The sequence below is a fragment of the Protopterus annectens genome, chromosome 8.part0 (genome assembly GCF_019279795.1).
Source record: "Protopterus annectens isolate FY-2018-M chromosome 8.part0, PAN1.0, whole genome shotgun sequence".
Lineage (NCBI taxonomy): Eukaryota > Metazoa > Chordata > Ceratodontiformes > Protopteridae > Protopterus > Protopterus annectens.
In genome coordinates, this window is record NC_056741.1 from 1,641,100,354 (window position 1) to 1,641,125,042 (window position 24,689).

Genomic DNA, 24,689 nt, shown 5'->3' on the forward strand with positions numbered 1-24,689 from the left:
CTAAGGAAGGCTAAATTTTGAAAATAGAGAAAAAATTCCAGACAACTACAACAACATAAAAACAAATACACCATAAAAGATTACCCCAGGTAGCTAAAATGAGGGGTAGAAACCCAAAAGAATACCACAGAGGGGTAGGTGGGAGGGAAAACCTGACTGCAGTTGCATACCTATCGGACATCTACATTTATGGTAGGTACAAAACTGTACTATGTCCTTCAAGGATGCAACTGCAGTCCTGACATATGGGTTGAATACCATAGCCAACCTGGGGGTGGTAGGCACTAAGACAAAGATGGTGTAGCTAAAATCCCCTGCAGGACTGCAGAAGCAAACGCTGCTCTGGATCTGGAATATAAAGGCAGGTTGTAATGTTTGGAAAATGTATGCACGGAGCTCCATGTAGCAGCTTCTAAAATATCCTTTGTTGCCACTCCTCTTAAAAAGGCTTTGGAGGTGGCTGTAGCTCTGGTGGAATGTGGCCTGATGTCAGCTGGCACAGTTTTTCCATGAAAAGTGTAGCAGAATCGAATGTAATTTCCAATCCATTTAGAAATTGTCTGTTTGGAAATTGCTTTTCCCTGCAATCCAGCAGCGCAAGCTACAAAAAGCTGGTCAGATTTTCTGAAAGACTTTGTTCTGTCCAAGTAGTAGCACAACTGTCTGTGTATGTCCAAGGTGTGCAGAAGTCTCTCTCCTTTATTTTGAGGATTGGGAAAGAAGGTAGGCAGGTGAATAGCTTGATTCAGGGACACCCTGGATACCACCTTTGGCATGAATGACGGATTGGTTCTCAAAGAAACTCTGTCCTGATGAAAAATGAGAAATGGTTGCATTGCCATAAGGGCCTGTAGCTCAGAGACTCTTCTTGCTGAGGTTACTGCCAGAAGGAAAGCTGTCTTCCAAGACAGAAATTGCAACTCTGAAGATGCTGCTGGTTCAAAGGGAGGAAGAGTTAATTTTTCCAGCATGAAGTTGAGGTCCCATGCAGGCACTGGTGGTTTCCTTGGAGGGTTGATGTTCTTTATACCTCTTAGAAACTGTCTTAACAATGGGTGAGAAAATACAGGCGGATCAGTGTTATATTTGGCAGATATTGCTGAAGCATGTATTTTTATGGAAGAATATGAAAGGCCATTGTGGAGCATTTCAGCCAAATATTCTAGGATCTGTGGAATGCTCATCACTGATGGGTCTTGACCCTTTTTGCTGTTCCAGATAAGAAATCTCTTCCATTTTGCTGAGTATGTTTTTCTAGTGGAAGGTCTGCGCGCCTCCAGGATGATATCTTTTACCCTTTTGGAAAGTGTATCCTGAGGAATAGTCTTGGAATCTTCCAAGCTGTCAGCTTCAATGCTTTCAAGCTGGGGTGTAGTGTCCTGTAATTGTGCTGTGTCAGAAGAAGTGGCCATTGAGGAAGGAGCCACGGATTGGTGTGTGTCAAGCTCCGTAGCAGTGGGTACCAGTGTTGTCTTGGCCAGTCTGGAGCTATCAGTATGACTTTCGGTTGCTCTGTCTTGATCTTTAGTAACACCTTGGTCATCAAAGGAAGAGGTGGGAAGGCATATAGTGTTAGAGAGTTCCAACTGAAGGAGAGAGCGTCCACCTTCCATGCTTGAGGATGGTATGTCCGTGTGCAAACCTTTTTCAGATGGTGATTGAGGTGGGAGGCAAAAAGAAGATCTATGTCCGGCCTTCCCCATGCTTGAGTTATTTGTAAGAAAATGTCTGGATGCAACATCCATTCGAGTGGATCCATGATGTTTCTGCTTAGGCTGTCCGCCAGAACATTGTCCTTCCCTGGTACAAACTGGGATTGTAGCTCTATTTTCAATTGTAGGGAAATATCCCAGAGATTCACTGCCAGTCTGCAAAGAGGGTAGGAATGGGTACCTCCTTGCCTGTTTATATACCACATAACTGTGGTTTTGTCTATCTTTATTAGTAGATGGCCCTGATGCATGAACTTTTCGAAGGCCTTGATTGCATGCATCACTGCCAGCATTTCTTTTTGGTTGATGTGCAGGTGCTTTACTTTTTGTGTCCATTGTCCTTGAATGCATCTGCCCTCCATGTGCGCCCCCCATCCATGATCTGAGGCATCTGTTGTTATGGTTTGACTTGTATGAGGCTTGCTGAAAGGCAGACCTTTGTTTATCTGGCTTGCTTGAGCCCACCACAGAAATTCCTTTTGAAGGCATGGAATGAGTGGGATTAATGCTTCCAGGCTGTGGCTGTGTTGAGACCATAGACTTTTTAGATACCATAGTAGTTTCCTCATATGCAGCCTTGCGTGTGGAATCAGAAGAATGCAAGATGCCATGAAACCCAGGGCCTGCAGGATTTTCCTTGCAGTCATCTGGGTGTGTGCTGCCAATTTTCCGAAGAATTCTGGTAATTGTTTTTCTTTTTCTTTTGTCAGAAACGCCATCTGGGTGTTTGTGTCCAGTGTGGCACCCAGGAAAGTTGTTGGGATGGTACGAGACTTGATTTCTGAATATTGACTGTGTATCCCAAGGCCTGCAGTAGATGAATGACATAGTCCAAGTTTTTTAACAAGGCTTGTTGGCTGTCCGCTTGTATAAGGCAGTCGTCCAGGTAAGGGAATATTTGTATCCCCTGAAGTCTGCAATGTGCAATTACTGATGCCAGGCATTTCGTGAACACTCTGAGCGCAGCAGATAAGCCAAAGGGCAATGCTGAGAATTGATAATGCTCTGAGCCTGCAAGAAATCTGAGGTATCTTCTGCAACTTTGTCTGATTGGGACATGCAGGTATGCCTCCTTGAGGGCCAAAGTTACCAGCCAAGACCCCTTGCCCAGCATGGGAAGGAGTTGCTGTAAATTCAGCATTTTGAATTTTGGCACAATAAGGTAAGTATTCAGTGCGGACAAGTCCAGAATGGGTCTCCATTGGTTTTCTTTTCTTGGAACAAGGAACAGTCTTGAATAAAATCCTTGGCCTTGTTCTGCAGAAGGAACCTTTTCTATTGCTCTTATTTGAAGTAGGTTTGTTATTTGTTTGAGTGCCTCTGCCCTTTGATTTGGTGGCAGGTTTGGCCTGCCATATCTTGTTGGTAGTGTATGAAAATGGAATCTGTATCCTTTGTCTATTATGTCCAGTATCAATTCGTCCTTTGTAATATTGTGCCAATTTTGTGAGAATAAAGATAATTTTCCACCCACAGGTGCTTCTAATTGAGCCCTGGATGGCGGAGTCAAAGTCAAGTCATTGAGATTGTCCCTGCGGAGCAGTGGAAAGTCCTGCCCCACCTCTCTGGTTTGGAGGCTGCCATTGACGTCCTCTGTAGAAGCCTCGAGTTTGCCCTCTACCTCTGCCACGTCTGTTTTTGCCTCTGAAATTTGTCTGTGTCTGGAAAGGACCAATGCTTAGAAGGGCAATTCCTGCTGAATCTTGGAGGCTGTACCTGGAGGAAATTTTTGACTGTTTGCACTGATTTTGCCTTTTCCTCTATTTTCTTTAAAACCTCTTGTGCAGTAGCACCAAATACCTTATGTTTCTCTAGTGGTGCGTCCAAAAGCTTAATTTTCATATGGTCTGGCAATGTTTGTTCCTTTAACCAAGCATGTCTGCGTATGACCGCACCTGTCATTGCTGCTCTACATGAAGCTTCCAATGCATCATATCCACACTGAAGGAAATGGTTGCTAACCTGCTGAGTATTATGAACCAATTCCTGTAACCCCTTTCTATCTAATGGTTCAGGGGAAGCCAATTTCTTTTGCAAGTCATCCAACATGTATTCCTGATACTGAATCATACGAAATTGACAATTTAATGCTCGCATAGAAAGGGTGGAAGATGTATATACTTTCTTGCCCCACCTTTCTAAAGCCCTAGAATCTCTTTCCGAAGGAAGTGGATTCTTAGCAGTAGTGGAGGAAACCCCTTTAGGCCCCTGAGAAATAGTTTCAGGGTCAGCAGTATGGCCCTTGTACAGAAATTGATGCGTATCTGGGACCCTGTAGTACCTGTCTGGTTTGACAGGAGCAGGGGGGAGGGAGTCAGGGGAAACACTAGATTCTAAGTACACATCATCTAAAACATTTAAAACTGGAGGAATAGCTAAGGGTCTATGCTGAGATAGCTTTAAAAATTCCCTTAACCTTTTCCTAGAATCTGAGTATTCATGGCCTTGCCATTTGAAGTGTTCCCTCATGGAATGAAGCATTTCCCCAAAGGAAAACTCCTCAGGAGCAGAAGCAGAGGGAATGGATTCCTCCGCATCAGAATCCTCGTAGGCCGGGAAGGCCTCCTCCTGGTAGTCTGAATGTGCAGAATCACCTGAGGCCTCATCGGAGGACTGGGGATCTACCTGCTCAATCCTAGGCCTCTTGACAGAAGGCGGCTGAGAGCCTCTATCTGGATGTGGCTGAGAACCCCTAATTAAAGAAATAAGGTCCTCAGCTAAACTTAAAATTTGAGAACCAGAAGTGGATCCCAGAGAAACAGATCTTGGAGGGAGAGACTTAGCCTGTTTGGCAGCCTTAGCACCTGTGTAGGCCTTAATGGACATAGACACTGGAGGCCTGGCAGCCCCGCGTGCTGGAGTAGTCTTATCCACAGAAATGGTGTTAGAAATATCCTGGGCTATGGTCTCAGAGGGGAGAACTGAAACCGGCACCGAGCTGGCCTCCGGTACCGAAGTAACCGGTGGGGCGGTGTCGTCGGTCTGTAGCAGTTGTGAAACCGGCTCAGAAGGGACCGAGACACTCGCGGTAGGCCTAAGCGTGGTGTCGGCCAAGACCGCGGGTGTCGGTCCTTATCCTTCCGTTTTTTAGGTAAATGTGCTGTCGGAAGCTCCGACGGCATGATATAACAGAAATCTTCCCCAAAATAATCCTGTGCAAACTCTGTCCGACGCCTAAGAGTGCGTTTATTTTAAGAAGCACAAGCTGTACAGGCCGAGACGTTGTGTTCTGGGCCTAGGCAGGGTAAGCAGTAAGAGTGGAAATCCTTATGAGGTATTTGTTTCCCACAAGTTAAACAATTATTAACTTTTACAGTTTTATCTGACATCGGCTGAGGCAAGAAAAGGTCCCCAACGGGGTACTTAGCTTTTTTGAAGACTTCAGTAGCTGAAAACACAGGAGCTGGTTGACCGGCACTTGCGAACTGCTTCTGCTTCGGGCACCGCGCGGCAAGAAAGACTGAAGAAGATGGTGTCGGCTGACGTTTTTATACCCCAGGCGCTCTGACATCGGGGAAAGGGTGACATCCGCCGACACCGGACCAGACTTTGGAATCCGGCCGACCGAAGGGCTGCCTGAGGCAGGACAACCCATATGTCAGGACTGCAGTTGCATCCTTGAAGGACATCAGAGATAGCCGAAGAAGCATGGATGGGAATCACGCCGGATCTGTAAACCTAGACAGCATTGGACTCAGGCTGTTGAGAGCTGACGCTGAGAGAGAAAGGGACATGTTTGACAATCAGAACCGAACTCTCTCCCCCTGAACCAACACCCACCTCTCAAACCAGAGACCCACTCTGATCCAAAGATCTGAGAGCACAACTAGTTTTATTGGAGTTCATGTAGGACGCAGCCCGGGACACCGTCTGGTCCCATTGATGCAACGTACAGAGTCAGAAACTTTAATAATCACAGAAAAAAGTAGTAAGGTTACCACTTTCACGACTCACAGGTCGCTTCATCAGACCATTTAATACAAACTAAAAACATCTTCTATAACAATATCATGATGTCAGCTGATGCAATTATCTATTTAAAAAAATACATTCCCCAAGCGATATGAACTGATAAAATGCTATAACCTATAAAAAAACACATATGTATATATCTAAAACATCTTAAAACATCCATAAGATGTAATAAAACACTAAAAATGTGTCAATATTATCATAATAATTATTATAAAAATAGTTATTTATCTATTTATGTTTTAAGGGATGAGCTTTCATAGGTTCATACTAGGCTATCTGCCCTAGGGCATTTATAAGCCTAGCCAGAGTGTGTTTGGCTTTCGCCACCCATTTTAAATTAATTTTGCTATGCCCTTTTTCGAGGTTAGTATACTGTGCCTCTGTCTAACAGTGACACAGAAGTGATACCCGGGGTAAACCTTCGATCTCCCATCCACTCATCAAGATTCCTCTTGAAGAGAGTCGATGAGGGACTCTGCCTAACCTGGACTGGGATTTTATTCCAGAGTGAAGGGAGCCTCTGGGTTATGAATCTGTCCCTCCAGCATGTCCTATTTATTTCAGTGCTGAGGTTCAAGTCTCTCGAGCACGTAGCTCAATGGGTTTTGGATTTTCTGAGGTGCAGCATGTCCATTAATTCCGGGTTGGACATGGCTTTATACGTCAGGCACAGATCGCCACTGAGTAGAGCTGGAGTTTCTTTAACCGGGCAGCATATGGCATCTGTTTGAGCCCTTTGATCCTCTTGGTGAGGTACTTTTGAAGTCTTTCCAGTTGCTGCAGGTGTCTGGTAAGGTACATCCCAAAAGGGGCATTATACTTAATTATGGGCCTGATGAGGGATGAGTAAAGAGGCACGATGACCTCCCATGATCTAGATGTGAATCCCTTCATGATTAGGTGGGCTATATAAAATGTTTTTCTAACCACTTTGGCCATGTGGTTGTCAAATGAGAGACTGCTATCAACTTGGGTCCCCAGGTCCCTAATTACTTCTTCTGTACTTAATGGATTACCGCCTATGTGGTAATTTGTGGGAACTTTGCTTTTGCCAAAGGGGATGACTATACACTTTTTGGCGTTTAGCTTGAGGCCATGGCTCTGGCACCAGTTGTCTGTTTCTTTGAGGCCCTTTTGGAGGATGCTTGTATCGGCTGGAGAGTCGATTATGGCGCCCAGTTTGCAGTCATCTGCGAACTTGGTCAGCCACAGTCCTTCCATGTTGGCCTGTACCTCCAAGAAATATATACCGAACAAGAGAGGTCCCAGGACTGAGCCTTGTGGGAAGCCACTTGTAACTTGTTTGGAGTCTGACATGGCTCCAGCAATTCTAACCATGTGGGTTTTGTCCTTGAGCCAGTATGTAACCCATCTAGTGACATAGGGGTTTATATTTAAGCTGGTGAGCTTATCTATAATGCCCGAGTGGGGTATTGTATCGAAGGCTTTTGCGAGGTCCAGGTGGGCTGTGTGGACCACCTTCCCCTCGTCAATGGCCTTGGTAACTGTTTCAAAGAAATCAACCAGGTTTAAGAGGCAGGATCTGCCCTTAAAGCCGAACTGGGTAGGATCCAGTGTCTGTAGGTCCCCAATATCTTTATGAGGTCCATGATGATCCTTTCCATAGCTTTGCAGACCAAGCTAGTCAGGCTTATGGGGCGATAGTTTCCAGGATCCGTTGAGGCACCACCTTTGTGGAGAGGGACCACTGTTGCTGTATGCCACTCTTTGGGTACATATCCTGTAGTAAGGCTGAGATTGAACAGTAGTTTTATGTTTGGGTTTAGCTCTTCTTGGAGTTCATGTAGGACGCAGCCTGGGACACCGTCTGGTCCCATTGATGCTGTGTTTTTTGCTTTGGAGAGGGCAGCTCTTACCTGAGCATCTGAGATATCAGGGGGGCAGCACTCTGCTGGGATAGATATTTGCCCTTTTGATGGGGAGGGGGGGGGGGAGTTTGCACTGAACCTGTCGGCTAGGATGTTGGCAATGTCTGTGGGTTTGGTGTATTTTTTGTCATTTTGGACTAATTCTGAGCATATCTGGGAATTCCCACCCAGGTTCCTAACATAACTCCCACCCAGGTTCCTAACATAACTAAAGAAAGCCTTGTGATTATCCTTAGTGTCCTGTGCAATTTTTCTCTCGAAGCTGGCCTTAGACGATTTTATGAGTGCCCGTAGTTCTTTGCTAATACTGATCAGAGATGCCTTCCCTTTTTGGGATTTTGCTCTTATCATGTATAGTAGCTTCCTGTTTTTATTGTATAGTTTGTTTATGGCTGGGGTCCACCAGACAGGACGTCTGCCTTTGGAGGATTGGATCTTGGTTTTACTTGGGATTGCATGATCCATGCATTCCTGAAGGTGTTCATAGAATGCGTTTATAAAGAATTCTGCGGTCTGGGCCATATTTTCCACAGGCCCGGGGGCTTTGAAGGATTCCACCTCGGTTTTGAGGAGTGTGAAATTTGCTTTAGAGAAGTTTTTCACTGTGGTTTTCAGAGCAGGGGGTGGAGTCGGGATGTGAATATCCAGTGAGATTAGTTTATGGTCTGATCTTACCAGTGAGGAATACACTTCTGGTCTGGAGCATAGAGTCCCCATGTTGGTGATGATCAGGTCCAGTATGTTTTCCCCTCTTGTGGGAGTGATAAACAAGTTGTCCCATAGCATTGGAATTTATAAATTCTAGGAACCTCTGGGCTACGGTGTTGGAGTTAGAGTAATGCTCACAGTTTATGTTTGGGTAGTTGAAGTCGCCCAATATAATGGTGTTTGGAGAGACCTTCATATTTTCCAGTGTTCTCAGGAAGGCCGAGTGGGGTTCCTTTGTTTGGGAGGGTGGTCTGTAGCAGGCTATAAACTGGAAGGCAGTTTTACCCACTGTTAGTTGCACATGGATAGTCTCTGATGCTTCATGCTGCGCCACCAACCTGGAGGTGTGGGTATCTTTGACGAATATTGATACTCCCCCTCCTTTTGTGGTTCGGTCCAAGTTTTGGGGCCGAAAAGTATGGTATGAGGTATAACCTGGTAGTGATGGGGTGCTCTCGGGAGCCTTGAACCAGGTTTCTGTTACTGCACAAATATTGATGTTCTCCATGCTAAGGAGAGTTTCGAGTGCGTGCATCTTGAGGTTTAGACTTCTGGTGTTCAGTAGCATTACTCAGTTTCTTATCCCTTGTGATACCTATGGAGGTGGGTTTGTCTTTTGAGCCTTGCCTAAAAAAAGGCACTATGGGGGTAGCAAGAGCCTTTGCCAATATCCGAAGGCCCAGGGATGACAGGTGCAAGCCGTCCCTAGCGAAGCATTGTGGCTTGTCGAGCATGTCATCCCAGGCTGACAGGCATTGGATCCCCTTTGAATGACACCAATACTTAAGCCAATTGGTGAAATTGCTCATCTTGTCTTCATATTGTGGAATCATTCTTGGTGAGGGTAAGATGCTACTCAAGGTCAGGGTCATACCGGCCTGGGTTACATGCTCAGAGTGCTCCTCTATGTCTCTTTTCATGTAGTCCAGGGAGGTACGTCTCAGGTCATTCACACCAGCATGGACAATGATGGAGTCATATTTGTACTTGCCTTGGAGTGACCTGAGTGCTTGTGTTATGTGACGGATCCTAGCGCCCGACAGGCAGCTCACCGTGACCTTCTCCTTGTTCAGCCTGGTGAGCGGGACATCAGTGTGCCTGATGACAGAGTCACCTATTACAAGTGTATCAGGTGTGTTGCTTAGCCTTAAGGGCTGTGACTGTTCGGCACACTGGCTTTGTGAGCTATGTGTTGCACGTGTTTTGTTTTGGGGTAGCGGTTGATTGGGTGTCTGCTTTGGAGGTCTCTGCTGCTTAGACAGATTTTTATTTAGAGTCTCCGAGTATGTTTTTGTGTGTTTATGTGTTTGGTTTGCTGTCGTGGTAGGTCTATGTGAGGCTGGAATTGTAGTAAGTGTGGTTTCCTTCTCCTCCTGACTGGTTTTGCCAGTACTGAGTTGAGAGAGCTTAGCTTCCAGTATGGCTATATGGTTGCATCTCTCACATGTGTTGGAATTTGTTGGGAGGAGGAGAGGGTTGTCTGTGTACATGAGGCAGTTGTAACATTGCCTCAAGATTCCCAGATTCACCAGCTGGACCGGAGAAGAGATTGACAATTGACCTTTGGACATGCTAGAATAGTATTGGGAATTCCTTTATAATTGAGAAAAAGGGCCAATGGGGAACAAGGTACTCAAGGGGAGTTTGTGAGGGTGTAGTGCTTTTAATTTTTTAGTGCTGACTTATATAATTGCTTTAGTGAGCAAGTGCCAGGTAACTTAAATGCAATGTGTTACAAGTAACTTAAATGAAAAAACGACAAACAGTAACTTTCTTTCAAGTGAAACAAGGAAATAAGTACAGTAAGCAATGCAGATATCACTAGGGATCCACCGAAGCACTGAAAAGCCGCATTTTAGGTGGAATTAGCGTTTCAGGGAAATAAGCAAACAACAAGCATACAAACAAAGCTAGGTTCAGCAGGCCTGGATCTAGTCTATGCTACAGCAAACAAGGTGTACCAATTTCAGTAAGAAACAGTTCAAATATGCAGGCACTATAAGCCTTTAACCAGAAATTCCCAGCTCAGAAGGGCAGAGTCAAGCCTCTCCTCCCACAAGAGTGCAGACCACGAACCCTTTTAATGTAAAATAACTGGCCTGAAGCCCAAGTGCTTAAACCAGAATTAATACACTTTTAGAATAACAGACACTGAGCCCTCAATCAGCAGTTCCCAACTTAGAAGGATGCAAGCTACCTGTTCTGCCACTACAGTGCAGACCACAAACCTTCTTAATGTAAAACAACTGGCCTGAAACCCAAGTTCTTAAACCAGAATTAATACACTTTTAGAATAACAGACACTGAGCCCTCAATCAGCAGTTCCCAACTTAGAAGGATGTAAGCTACCTGTCCTGCCACCACAGTGCAGGCCACAAACCTTCCTAATGTAAAACAACTGGTCTGAAGCCCAAGTGCTTAAACTAAAAGGCTTAGAATGAGTTACACCAAGCAGTAATAAATACAATTGAGTACTTTTAAGATGATGCAAAAGCAAATTAAAGTAGGAAGAAACACAAATACAGTAAAAGTAAATTTTTTTTTTTTTTTTTTTTTGTTGAAAACATACTATTCAGGCCTGGAGGTTTCTCTGCTTTAAGCAAGAGAATCCATCTCTGTCCGATTCTCCAGGTCACCTCCTCTAATATTATCATCAATAATCTGTAAAATTAAAAATTTAAATATATGTGTAAAATCTGCCTGTGCTACATGGGTAGCTAGAGCATTTGTTTCTTTTTTATTTTTAATGCCTCTAACGTGTTCTAGGATTCTATCCTTAAAACACCTGTTTGTTTTTCCCACATAATACACATGACATTTCTCACAAAATGAAAAGTAAACAATATTTGCAGTTTTACAGGCTACATAATGATGTAACAAAATATTAAAATTACAAAAGGGATGTCTATATAGCATGCTGAGCATTTCCTACATGGAAAAGTACCTGTCCTCATAGAAATTCTTTTGACAGTGGAATTAGATTTATTACAAAAATGTTGCTTCAAGGACTTATTTCTAAATGAAAAAGGGGATTGAAAAGAAGTTATGTACCCACCATAACGTTCCATGTTAGTTGTCTTCATCTCTCCTTCTTTCTTGCTGGTTGGGATCGGAGCCAATCCTTGGCTCCGACTCGGCCATCTTCTATAGCTCGAGAGCTGTTTACTGGCTCAAGGCTACCCCTTATCCCATGATGCCTAGCGCTAGCTACCCAGATCTCGTTTGTAATAGCTAACCCCAGACATAGCCAGAGAATCAACCTGTCCAAACAAAAGGTTGAGCATACCTGTCAATCTCTAAGTCAGTAGAGGAAACAAACCAAAGAATACTCAGCCAGTGAAACTAAAAACTCCTCTCAATCCAATAGGACAGGGGGACAGAGGGTGGGATGCAAGAAAGAAGGAGAGATGAAGACAACTAACATGGAACGTTATGGTAGGTACATAACTTCTTTATGTTAAGTTGTCTATCTCACCTTCGTTTCTTGCTGGTTGGGCCAGCGCCCCTAGCACCTACAATCCTGGGTGGCTCATTGTAACAGACTTTTCAGAACAGTGGAACTAAAGTTAGCTCTGCTCCTGGAGACCATATCTAACTTGTAATGAGAAATAAAGGTATTAGGGCTTGTCCACGTAGCAGCTTCACAGATACAGTCCATGGGTAACCTAGACTGGAAGGCTACAGAGGTGGCCAAAGCCCTAGTAGAATGACCTTTTGGTTTGACAGACAACTCTTTCTTTCTTAATTGATAGATGAAGGTAATAATGTGAGACAACCACCTGGATAAGGTCATTTTGGAAACTGGGAGACCTTGTTTGCCCTGAGCATAGGAAAGGAAAAGTTGGTCCGACTTCCTTATATCCTTCGTTCTATGCAGGTAAAAACGCAATTGTCTATGAACATCCAATTGGCGTAATTTGTATTCTGCCTTGCTTGCGTGGTTAGGAAAAAACACAGGGAGGTCTATAGATTGGTTTAGATTATTTTCTGAGCAGACTTTCGGAAGGAAAGAGGGATTAGTCCTCAGAGCAACCCTGCCCTTATGAAAAACTAAGTACGGAGGACGAACACTTAGTGCCTGAAGTTCAGAGACGCATCTGGCTGAAGTAATAGCTACCAGAAAGAGAGTTTTCCAAGATAGAAACTTAATGCAGCAGGATGCTGCTGGATCAAAAGGGGGCATAATTAAGGAGGTTAGTACCATATTAAGGCCCCAAGGAGGAGGGGGATCTCTCACTGGGAGCCTAAGGAGAGTAGTCCCTCTGAGAAAAGCTTTACATAGCTTATGAGACATAATGTTTACATTAGACAACCCAACATGAAAGTTAGAGATGGCTGCCAATCGAACCCCGATTGTAGCAGAAGCAGACCTAGAATGAAAAAGTTCAACTAGGAACGCTAAGATTTCGTGGACTGGGGCTGAAAAGGGATCTATGTTCCTAGTTTCTGCCCAACAAGAAAAACATTTCCATTTGCTACCATAAGTCTTTCTAGTGGCGAACTTGTGAGAGGAGACAATAATCTCACGAACGGCCGGGGAAATGCTGGGAAGCCTGGCTAGGGTTGGAAGTGGAGCAACCAAGCTCTGAGCTGGAGTGTTTGGAGGGACTGATGCAGCCCGCCTGATTGATGAATCAGCAGGTCTGGAATAGGATCCAGAGTCCAGGGCTGCTCGAGAAGGTAACGGTGCAGGAACGGCAACCATATCTGTCGAGGCCAGTAGGGGGCAATGAGGATCATTTTTCAACCCAACGAAATTGCTTTCTGTACGAGTTTCAGTATAAGAGGAAATGGAGGGAAGGCATAAAGAAGACCCGAAGGCCAATCGTGGACTAGAGAGTCTCTGGGAGAGTGACCGGGAAGCGGAAGAAGAGAGAAGTAGTTGCTGCATTTGCTGTTGAAGGGGGTGGCAAAAAGATAGCAGCAAGGCTGTCCCCATTTGCGGAAGATCAGATCCACAACTACCTGATTCAGAGACCACTCGCGAGGCATGAGAATAGCTCTGCTGAGCTTGTTCGCTATGACGTTGGAACTCCCAGGGATGTGTGTCGCAATCCAAAATCGTTGGGAGGAAATCGCCCACTGCCAGAGTCTGAGTGCATAGGGGGTATGACCTGGTTCTGCCCTGCTTGTTGATGTTCCACACCACTGACATGTTGTCCGAAGGGAGAGAGTCTTGAAGAGCTTGCAATGCTAGGAGAACGGCTCTCATTTCTAAGACGTTTATGTGCAGATGGTACTAGTGAGGCTGCCAAGTGCCTTGGACTGTCCTGTCCTGATAATGCCCCCCCACCCCCACCCTATCAGGGAGGCATCTGTAGTCACTGTGGCAACCGGAGGGGACTGAATGAATGGTCTGCCCTGAGACACTAGTGGGAAGACCATCCACCAGGAAAGGTGCCTTTTGCATGTTTCTGTAATCATGACCATGTGAGACATGGGCAGCTGTTGAAAAGACCACTGTGGGAACAAAAGCCACTGAAGTATTCTCATGTGAAAGCAGACCAGAGGGATTAGAAGAACTGCCGCCGCCATGGAACCCAGAGTTTGAAGGACCAACCTGAATTGGACCCTTTTGCACTGCATTAGAATTTGTACTTGCTGGCGAATTGTGGCCACCCTGTCTGGCGGTAGCCTTGCGGACATGCTCCTTGTGTCTAAGTCTGCTCCTATATAAGTAATAGATTGACAGGGCAACAAGGCAGATTTTTCGAAGTTTATCGTAATGCTTAGCTGGGAGAAAATTGTGATTGTGTAGTCCCTGGCTTGTAGAAGTTGATGGCTGGTAGTAGCAGTAAGGAGCCAGTCGTCTAGATATGGAAACACTTGGAATCCTCAAAGTCTCAGGTGAGCCGTGACCACTGCCATGCATTTGCTGAACACCCTGGGGGGCTGTGGTGAGACCACAGGGCAGAGCTCTCAACTGGTAATGACCGTCTCCCAGCCGGAAGCAAGGGAATCTCCTAGAGCGCCAGTCGATTTTGATGTGATAGTACGCATCCTGGAGATCTATGGTGCACATCCAATTGTTCTGACCTAGAAAGGGTAGAATGGACTGTAGCGTGACCATCCAAAACTTTGTTCTTTGAACAGACTTGTTTAGACTGCTGAGATCCAGAATCTGTCTCCAGTCCCGTCTTTTTTGGTACCAAAAAGAACCTTGAGTAAGTTCCGGATCCGTGTTGGTCTGTCGGGACATCCTGGATGACTTCTTTTCTAGCAGTATTGAAACTTCTATGACTGCTTCGTCCCTCAGATTAGGTGGAACATCTGAAGGGATTTGCTTGATGGTAAGGGGGGTTGAAAGAAGGGAATTTTGTAACCTCCGGATATGACTGAGTGTACCCTTTTGTCTTGCGTTAAATTTTGCCAAGCTTTTGAGTACAGTGAAAGTCTTCCCCCGACTGCCTCCAGAGGTGGGCAGCCAAGCAACCCTTCAGGGATACTGGAAGGGCTTCTCAGAGAAGGATTCTCTGCTGCCCTGGTTCTGCGGACCCCCTCTGCCACGAGGGCGGCTGTTATTTCCTCCTCTGCCCCTGGAGGAAAAATCACTACGTGTGTCAGGCGAGGCTCCCTGGGATTTTCGAAACCACATTTTGCCACTCTTCTGACCCTTGGGGTATGGTCTGGAAGGAGTAGAAAAACGGACTCCCACGGCAGAGAGAATCTTGCCTTCTTGCTCACACCTAGTCAGAGTGTCTTTCACCTGTGGTCCAAAGAGAAAGGAACCATCAAAGGAGGTGTTGGTGAATGACGCTCTAAAGGGTTCCGCAAAATTACACAGCCGCATCCATATGTGTCTCCTAAGGGCCACGCCTGTACCTGCGGCTCTACTCGTACCATCGGCTGCATAGGAAATGAGTCTCATGGAGGAGTTGACTACAGAATTAAGGGTCGCCAGCTGAGAAGCCACTTTAGCTTGAGCCCCTTCAGCTGATGGATCTTGAAGGGTATCTCAGAGCTCTTTAAGGAGATCCCTCTGAAGCCGGGTAAAATGGCATAAGTAATTCAGTGACCTCATAGAAAAGGTCACTGAAGCAAACATCAACGTCCCATATCTTTCCATAGTCCTAGACTCCTTGTTAGGATGATGGACAGATGAAGAAGTTTCCGCTAACTCTTTTTTAGTGGCTGCTGCTACCACCATGGCATCCACAGGAACACCTTTGGTAAGGAACTGCTTATCAAGGGGTGCAGTGATAAACTTGCCAGGTCTCCTTGGGGTTGGTTCCACTGTATCCGGGGCTGACCACGCCTTTCGAGCCACCACTGCCATTAGTGGATCGAAAGGTGGAGAAATCTAGGAGGTGGAAGGTCGGGAACCGAACGCATCCAGGAATACAGACTCATCTTCGTTAGGGGCTAGGGGATTCCAGTTCCCCCTCTGCTTAAGCATTTCGAGGATGTCTGAGAAGGAAACATCTTCAGAGGGGGATCTCGGGGACCCTTCCAAGTCATCTAAGTCTGTATCAGAAGTGACGGACTCAGGGGAGTCAATGTGCATCCTCTTGCACTTCTTCCGAGGGGGGGGGTCCTCTGAATGATCAGGGGAGGCCTAGGAAGAAGAGGAAACACCCAATGGGGTGCCCTGGAGTGTCAGTTCCTCACGCTTGGGGTCTGGAGGAGGAGCAGAGATTGATGCAGGCACTATAGGGGATGGAGCTGTTGGGGTCGATCATGGAGCTGACTCAGAGGCCAGCACACTCCTCATGACATCGAAGGCGTCCCTGCCATGATGCAGAGAAGGCTCCGGTTCCGAGGAAATCGGAATCCTTCTACGCACCGAGGGAGATGGCTCCGAGGCCGATGTAGGAGCTGAGCTCACCTGCGCCGAAGCTGCGAGAGAGAGAATGGGGTCGGACAAGGGTCTGATGCCACTCGCCCCCTCGGAGCCGACGAGGGAGCCTCGGCGCCCAGATCCCTCGACAGACGGCACCATCGATGGAATCGGAGCTGACAATGGAACCAAAGGAGAAGTGGTTATCGGAGCAGACGGTTCCACAACTCGAACCCCAACGAACTCCGGCTCAGAGCTCAATGGAGTCGGAGGAGGAATATCAATAGAAGTGGATGAAGCAGACACCTGTTGAGGAGGGCTGGACAACATCCTGACAAGTGCCTGTGACTTCAGCAACGTACTGACCACTCTCTCCACGTCATGATCCAAGAGCCTAGAGGACCGAGAGGAGTGGGAAAATCTGTGACTGTGGTCACTCTGCAGCAGGGGAGACCGAGGAGCCGAATATATGGATTCCAGAAAAGGGGACCTCAGTCTCTTGTGGGTCCGTGACGGCTCTGAAGATTCTGCTGGAGCCAACGGGGAGACAGTCTCCTCGGTTCCGGCCGGAACCGAAGTAGCAGGTAAAGTTTGAACCAAAGAAGGCTCCGAGCTTGGAGCCGACGATTTGGCCAGTTTAAGGGATTTCACAGGCTGAGCCTTGGCCGGTGAATCCTGGGGCTTTAAAAGACCCCTAAGAATAAGCTTATTCTTACATTCCTGCAGAACTCTTGGACTAAATGCATGGCATATAGAGCAAGAGTCCTGCAGATGCCCTGAGCCTAAGCAATAGACGCAAGAAGTGTGCCCATCTGTCAGAGACATTTTCTGACAGCATGAGTCACACTTCTTGAATTCGGACACCTTGGATTCTTTAGACATATCCAACAGAAAACCTGAGGAGATACTACACTGATTCTTGGCCAAAAGGCTGAACAGTGATAACAAATTACCACAACACTAATAAAAAAGGAAAAACACACAGTATACTACAGATAAAGATTGTTTTTTTTTTTTAAACTAGGAAGCCTCTAACTTAAACGGCTACCTAAAAGTAAGATAGAAGGAAAGCCTTAAGCCAAACGCTAATCTACGAGAAGGGAAAGGAGGGGGAGAACTCTCTAATTTAAACTAGTTCTAAGGGAAAGGACTACAAACACACTTAGCTAACACAAGTTATAGAGGCTACAATTTAAACAATAACTCTCAGAAAAAACACTAGTCTAAAGAATAAAAAGTTCAATAGGAAAACTTATACGAGCCTGAGCCAATAAAAGCAACAACCTGAAGCGGCAAACGAGATCTGGGTAGCTAGCGCTAGGCATCATGGGATAAGGGGTAGCCTCGAACCAGTAAACAGCTCTTGAGCTATAGAAGATGGCCGAGTCGGAGTTGAGGATCGTCTCCGATCCCAACAAGCAAGAAACGAAGGCGAGATAGACAAAGTACAGTTTTGTACCTACCATAAATGTAGATGACCGATAGATATGCAACTGCAGTCCTTACATATGGGTTGTCCTGCCTCAGGCAGCCCTCGGTCGGCCGGATTCCAAAGTCTGGGTCCGGCGTCGGCTGATGTCGCCTCCTCCCCGACGGCAGAGCGGCTGGGGCATAAAAGCATCAGCCGATGCCATCTTCCTCAGTGTTTCTTGCCCCAGGTGCCCTCCAAGGAAGGCTAAATTTAGAGAATGGATAAAAAATTCCAGACATACACAACAGTAATAAACAGATACACCATAACAGATATCCCCAGCTAATTATAAAAGGAGAGAAGTGGACCCAAAATACAGAAAGGTAGGAGGGAGGGAAAACCTGACTGCAGTTGCATATCTATCGGACATCTACATTTATGGAAGGTACAAAACTGTACTATGTCCTTCAAGAATGCAACTGCAGTCCTTACATATGGGTTGAATACCTTAGCCAAGCTGGGGGTGGTAGGCTCTAAGATAAGGATGGTGTAGCTAAAATGCTCTGCAGGACTGCTGAAGCAAAGCCTGCTCGGGATCTGGAGTAGGAAAATGTATGCACGGAGCTCCATGTAGCAGCTTCTAGAATGTCATTTGTAGCCACCCCTCTTAGGAAGGCTGTGGAGGTGGCTGTAGCTCTGGTGGAGTGCGGCCTGATATTGGCTGGCACACCCTTTCCATGAAAAGAATAACAAAATCAGATGCAATGCCCAATCCATTTTGAAATTGTTTGTTTGAAAATTGCCTTTCCTTGCACTGCAGGAGCGTATGCTACAAAAAGTTGGTCTGACTTTCTGTTGGCCTTTGTTCTGTCCAAGTAGTAGCGTAGTTGTCTATGTATGTCCAAAGTGTGCAGCAGCCTTTCCCCTTTATTTTGAGGATTGGGGAAGAAGGTAGGCAGGTGAATTGCTTGATTTAGAGACACCCTGGATATCACTTTTGGCATAAAAAAAGGATTGGTTCTTAAAAAACCCTGTCCTGATGAAAAATGAGAAATGGAGGAACTGCCATGAGGGCCTGTATCTCCGAAACTCTTCTTGCTGAAGTAATTGCCAACAGGAAAACTGTTTTCCAGAAAAGAAATTGCAATTCTGAAGATGCTACTGGTTCAAAAGGAGGAAGAGTTAATTTCTCTAACACGAAGTTGAGGTCCCATGCAGGCACTGGTGGTTTTTTGGGAGGTTTGATATTCTTTATCCCTCTTAGAAATTGCCTTAGCAAAGGATGTGAAAACACAAGTGGATCAGTGTTGTATTTTGCTGAAACTGCTGAAGCGTGTATTTTTATGGAAGAATAGGAAAGTCCATTATGCAGCATTTCTGCCAAGTATTCCAGTATCTGTGGGATGCTCATTACTGATGCATCCTGTCCCTTGTTGATATTCCAGATGTTAAATCTCTTCCATTTGGCTGAATAAGTCTTTCTGGTGGAAGGTCTGCGTGCTTCCAGTAATATCTGTTGAACTTCCTTGGAGAGAGAGATATGGGGAGATATCAAGGAAACCTCCAAGCTGTCAGCTGCAGGGTTTGCAGGTTGGGGTGAACCGTCCTGTAATTGTGCTGAGTCAAGAGTAGAGGCCATTGAGGCAGGGGCCACAATTTGGTGCAAGTTATGCTCCTTAGTAATGGATACCAGTGCTGTCTTGGCCAATCTGGAGCTATTAAGATTCCTTTGGGTTTCTCTGCTTTGATCTTCAGTAACACCTTGGTCATTAATGGTAGAGGTGGGAATGCATAGATTGTTAGAGAGTTCCAGCTGAATGAGAGTGCATCTATTCTCCAGGCTTGTGGATGGTGTGTCCTCGAGCAGAACTTTTTCAGATGATGATTGAGGTGGGAAGCAAAGAGATCTATGTCCGGTCTCCCCCATGCTAGAGTTATTTGTGCAAAAATGTCTGGATGCAACATCCATTCGTGCGGGTCCAGGATGTTTCTGCTTAGACTGTCCGCCAGAACATTGTCCCTGCCCGGAACAAACTGGGATTGCAGCTGTATGTTCAGTTTCAGGGATTTTTCCCAAAGAGTCATTGTTAGTCTGCAAAGGGGGTAAGAATGAGTACCTCCCTGTTTGTTTATGTACCACATAACAGTGGTGTTGTCTGTCTATTAGCAGATGACCTTGTTGAAGATATTTTTCGAAGGCCTCGATAGCATGAATTACTGCTAACATCTCTTTTTGATTGATGTGAAGATGCACTTCCTGGGGAGTCCATTTTCCTTGAATGCATCTGCCCTCCATGTGCGCACCCCATCCATGGTCTGAGGCGTCTGCTGTAATGGTTTGGCTTGTTTGCGGTTTTTTGAAAGGCATACCTTTGTTTAACTGGCTTGCCTGGGCCCACCACAGAAATTCCCTTTGCAGACATGGGATGAGTGGAATAACTGCTTCCAAGTTGTGGCTGTGTTGAGACCATAAATTTTTTAGGTACCATTGTAATTTTCTCATGTGTAGTCTTGCCAGTGGAACCAGTAGAATGCAAGATGCCATAAAACCCAGATCCTGCAGGATTTTCCTTGCAGTCATCTGGGTGAGCTTTTCTAGACTTTTGAAATAATGTGGTAATTGTTCTTGCTTCTCTTTTGTGAGGGAAGCCATTTGTGATTCTGTGTCAAGTTTGGCTCCTAGAAAAATTATTTGCTGGGATGGCAGTAGTCTTGATTTTTGTAAGTTGACTGTGTATCCCAAAGCCTGTAGTAACTGAATGACATAATTCAAGTTTTTTGTCAAGGCTGGCTTGCTGTCCGCTTGTATAAGGCAGTCGTCCAGGTAAGGGTATATTTGAATCCCCTGGAGTCTGCAGTGTGCAATTACTGATGCCAGGCATTTCGTGAATACTCTGGGTGCAGTAGATAAGCCAAAAGGCAATGCTGAGAACTGATAATGCTCTGACCCTGCAAGAAATCTGAGGTATCTTCTGCAACTGTGTCTGATTGGGACATGCAGGTATGCCTCCTTGAGGTTCAGAGTAACCAGCCAAGACCCCTTGCCCAGCATGGGAAGGAGTTGCTGGAGTGTCAGCATTTTGAATTTTGGTACAATGAGAAAAGTGTTTAGAGCGGACAAGTCCAGTATAGGTCTCCATTGTTTTTCTTTTCTTGGAACAAGGAACAGTCTTGAGTAAAATCCCTGGCCTTGTTCCTGAGGAAGTACCTTTTCTATTGCTTTGATTTTTATCAGTTTTGAAACTTGTACCAATGCCTCTGCCCTTTGATTTTGTGGCAGGTTGGGCATGCCTTGTCTTGTTGGTAAAGTATGGAAGTGGAACCTGTAGCCTTGGTCTATTATGTCCAGAATCCATTTGTCCTTTGTTAAAGTGAGCCAATTTTTTGAAAATAAGGATAATTTTCCGCCTAAAGGTGCTTCTCTTTGAGCCTTGGTCGGCGGTGTGAAAGTCAAGTCATTGTGATTGTCCCTGTGGAGCAGGGGAAGTCCCTGAGCCACCTGTCAGTCGGTTGCCATTGGCGTCCCCTGTAGGAGCCTCTGTATTGCCCTCTTCCTCGGGCACGCCTGTTTTTTCCCCTTTGAAACTTGTCAGTGTCCGGAAAAGACCAATTCTTATAAGGCCAATTCCTGCTGAACCTTGGTGGCTGAACCTGGAGGAAATCCTTCACTGTTTGCACTGATTTAGCCTTTTTCTCAATTGATTTCAACACATCCTGAGCATTAGCACCAAATAGTTTGTTTTTTTTCCCAGAGGTGCATCTAGAAGCTTTACTTTAACATGATCTGGCAATGCCTGTTCTTTCAACCATGCATGTCTACGTATGACGGCCCCTGTCATAGCTGCCCTACATGAAGCTTCCAATGCATCATAACCACACTGAAGAAAATGACTGCTAACCTGCTGTGTATTATGGACCAAATCCTGCAAGGCCTTTCTATCTAAAGGCTCAGGAGAGGCTAACTTTTTCTGCAAATCATCCATCAAGAAATCCTGATACTGAAACATATGAAAAAGGCAATTAAGGGCCCTCATGGCAAGAGTGGTTGAGGTATAAACTTTTTTGCCCCACCTCTCCAAGGCCCTAGCTTCCCTGTCTGACGCAAAGGATTTTTGGCCGTGGATGTGGCCACCCCTTTGGGCCCCTGGGAAATTGTTTCTAAATCAACAGAATGGGCCTTAAAGAAATGTTTGTGAGTTTCAGGAACCCTGTAGTATCTGTCCGGCTTGACAGGAGCAGGGGGGAGAGAATCAGGAGAAGCACTCAAATCTGAGTACACATCATCTAGTACATCTAACACTGGAGGGATAGCTAAAGGCCTGTGTTGGGGAAGCTTAAGGAAGGTACAAAGCAGTTTCCTGGAGTCAGAGAATTCCTGGCCTTACCACTGAAAATGCTCTCTCATGGAGTGGAGAATTTCCCCAAAAGAAATATCCTCAGGAGGAGAGGCAGAAGGAATAGATTCCTCCGCATCAGAATCCTCGTAGGCCTGGAAGGACTCTTCCTGGGTATCTGAGTGATCACAGTCACCAGAGGCTTCATCTGAAGAAATGGTATCTGTATGCTCAACCCTGGGTCTTTTGTCAGAAGGTGGCTGAGAACCTCTATCAGGATGAGCCTGGGAGCCTCTGATTAAGGAAATTAGATCTGCAGCTAAAGTCATGCTTTGCTTATCAGTAGTGGGCTGAGGCAAAGCTTTAGGAGGGTGAGACTTAGCCTGGCTGGAAGCCTTAGCACGTGTGTAGGCCTTGATAAACATAGACGTAGGGTGCCTAGCTGCCCCACGTGCTGGAGTAACCTTGTCCACCGGTATGGACTCGGGCAAATCTTGGGCTTTAGTTTCTGGAGGAAAATCAACAACTGGCACCGGCGCAGGCTCCGGGGCCGGAGTGATCGGTAAAGCGGTGTCGTCGGTCCGGAGCGGTGGAACAACCGCCTCAGAAGAGACCGATGCACTCGCGGTAGATTTTGACGTGGTGTCGGTGGAAGTCGCGGGCCGAGAATGCCGGTCCCGGTCTTTCCGTTTTTTGGAAATATGTGGAGTCGGTTGTTCCGACGGCATGGTATAAGAGAATTTATCGCCAAAAAAGTCTTCAGCAAACTCTGCCCGGCGCCTGAGTGTGTGCTTATTGAAGCAAGCACAGGCAGCACAGGCCGAGACTTCGTGGTCTGGGCCAAGGCAGGGGAGGCAGTAAGAATGGAAGTCCTTATGAGGTATTTGTTTACCACAAGACAAACAATTACTAACTTTTTCAGTTTTTTCTGACATCGGCTGAGGCAAGAAAAGGTTCCCCAACGGGGTACTTAGCTTTTTGATGACTTTGGATACGTAAAACACAGGAGCTGACCGACCGGCACTTGCGAACTGCTTCTGCTTCGGGCACCGCGCGGCAAGAAAGACTGAGGAAGATGGCGTCGGCTGATGCTTTTATGCCCCAGCCGCTCTGACGTCGGGGAGGAGGCGCCATCAGCTGACGCCGGACCCAGACTTTGGAATCCGGCCAACCGAGGGCTGCCTGAGGCAGGACAACCCATATGTAAGGACTGCAGTTGCATTCTTGAAGGACATCTCAACATCCAATTTTATCTATGAAGCCTGGAATATTACATAGAATATTCCAATTTTTCTTGATAATTTCACAATAATTATCAATATCACTTGAATATTGAATAACAACTCTAAAGGTGTTCATGGTGTTAGATGAAGGTGTGACAGAATGTACTCCACCTGTTGTAGTGTCAAAAAAAGTTTACATCTACTTGATCTCAATGACCATGCTTCACTCATTGCCTTATCTATATCTAATTCTGAATACGCCCGTTCTATAAATTCTAGTTTAGCTTCTGCAAGGGGAAATGTATTTCTTTAAATAGATAATTGCATCAGCTGACATCATGATGTTATAGAAGACGTTTTTAGTTTGTATTAAATAGTCTGATAAAGCAACCTGTGAGTCATGAAAGCGCTAACCTTACTACTTTTTTCTGTAATTATTAAAGTTTCTGACCATGTACGTTGCTGTACAGTTTATTTTCATTTATTCTACGTTTTTTCTGCACTACACTGCATCCATCTTTTTGCTCTCCTAGTCAGGCTACCTGTCTGAATCGAGGAGGGAAGCCACCTCGGATCTGAAGCTGACTCTCTCAAGAACCTAGGATCCTGGGTCTCCGAAGCTATTGGTCAGATTTGAGGGGGAGACTGGATCATAGCAGCAGCAACACTCACTGAGCCAACTGGGGAAGGAGGTGACAAACTTCCCATATGGATCTGCATCATCCTGCCTATATCTACAAACAATAGAATCCTGGAGGACCTACAGGAAGCAAACAAAGTAGATCTGGAGTGCCTAGTTGGGGTTTGGAGTAGTTTTGATGGCAGTGTTGGGAAACTGTCCTGATGGTGAACTCTGGGGGCTGTGGCCTAGCACTCAGATCCAAAGTCTTTGGATCCGAAGTAAAAGTTGTTGCCTAGGAAAGACAGTCACATGAGAGGTGTTTGTTGGAACCAAAGGGCACTTTGGATGCAAGGCTTTAGCAGTGTTGGCCAGAAGCTCCGACAAAGCTCTAGAAGTCTTACGGGGGCATTTCTTCGGCTCCGAAAACTCAATAAGGCTAGTTGAGGGGGTTTGAGCCCCTGAAGAAGAGGATGAAGCAGGCAACAGACCTACAGGATAATCTTTTTCCTGCAGTCAGCTATGGCTCGGGGTTGAATCCCTCACAAATATGACAGTCTGACCACATGTAATCTGGCCCTAAATACATATGCATTTCGGAATGGGGGATCCTATGCCACATTCAGAGCAGCGCTTGAAATCTGTAGGCTTATCTGACACGGTATAAGAGAAAAAGTTTTTATGCCTATAAAGTACAGTTTTGTACCTACCATAAATGTAGATGTTCGAAGATCCACATTGCTGCAGTCCTTACACTTGGGTAGTCCGCTGTCCTCGGTCGGCCCGAATATCAAAGTATAAGGCTGACGTCGGTCAAGGCGCATTTGACTGACATCAGGACGTCAGGGTACAAATGCGCATGACCGACGTCATATCCTCAGTCTTTTCTTGCCCCAGATGTCAGAAGACCCTAAAAAGAAAGGTCAAAACCAAAAGACAGCAAACAACCAACCAACCACTGTAGCACTAAAAATATGTACAATATATACAAGATACACCATATTGACAACCCAACCCACACAACCGCCTCTAACTACAGAG

The 24,689-nt window shown here is 45.8% G+C and overlaps 1 protein-coding gene across 1 annotated transcript in view; it reads right to left on the reverse strand.

The window, feature by feature from the left end:
* NCAPD3 (non-SMC condensin II complex subunit D3) overlaps positions 1-24,689 on the reverse strand; it is a gene marked incomplete in the record, with an annotated part of 2,635,837 nt that overhangs the window by 1,640,027 nt on the left and 971,121 nt on the right.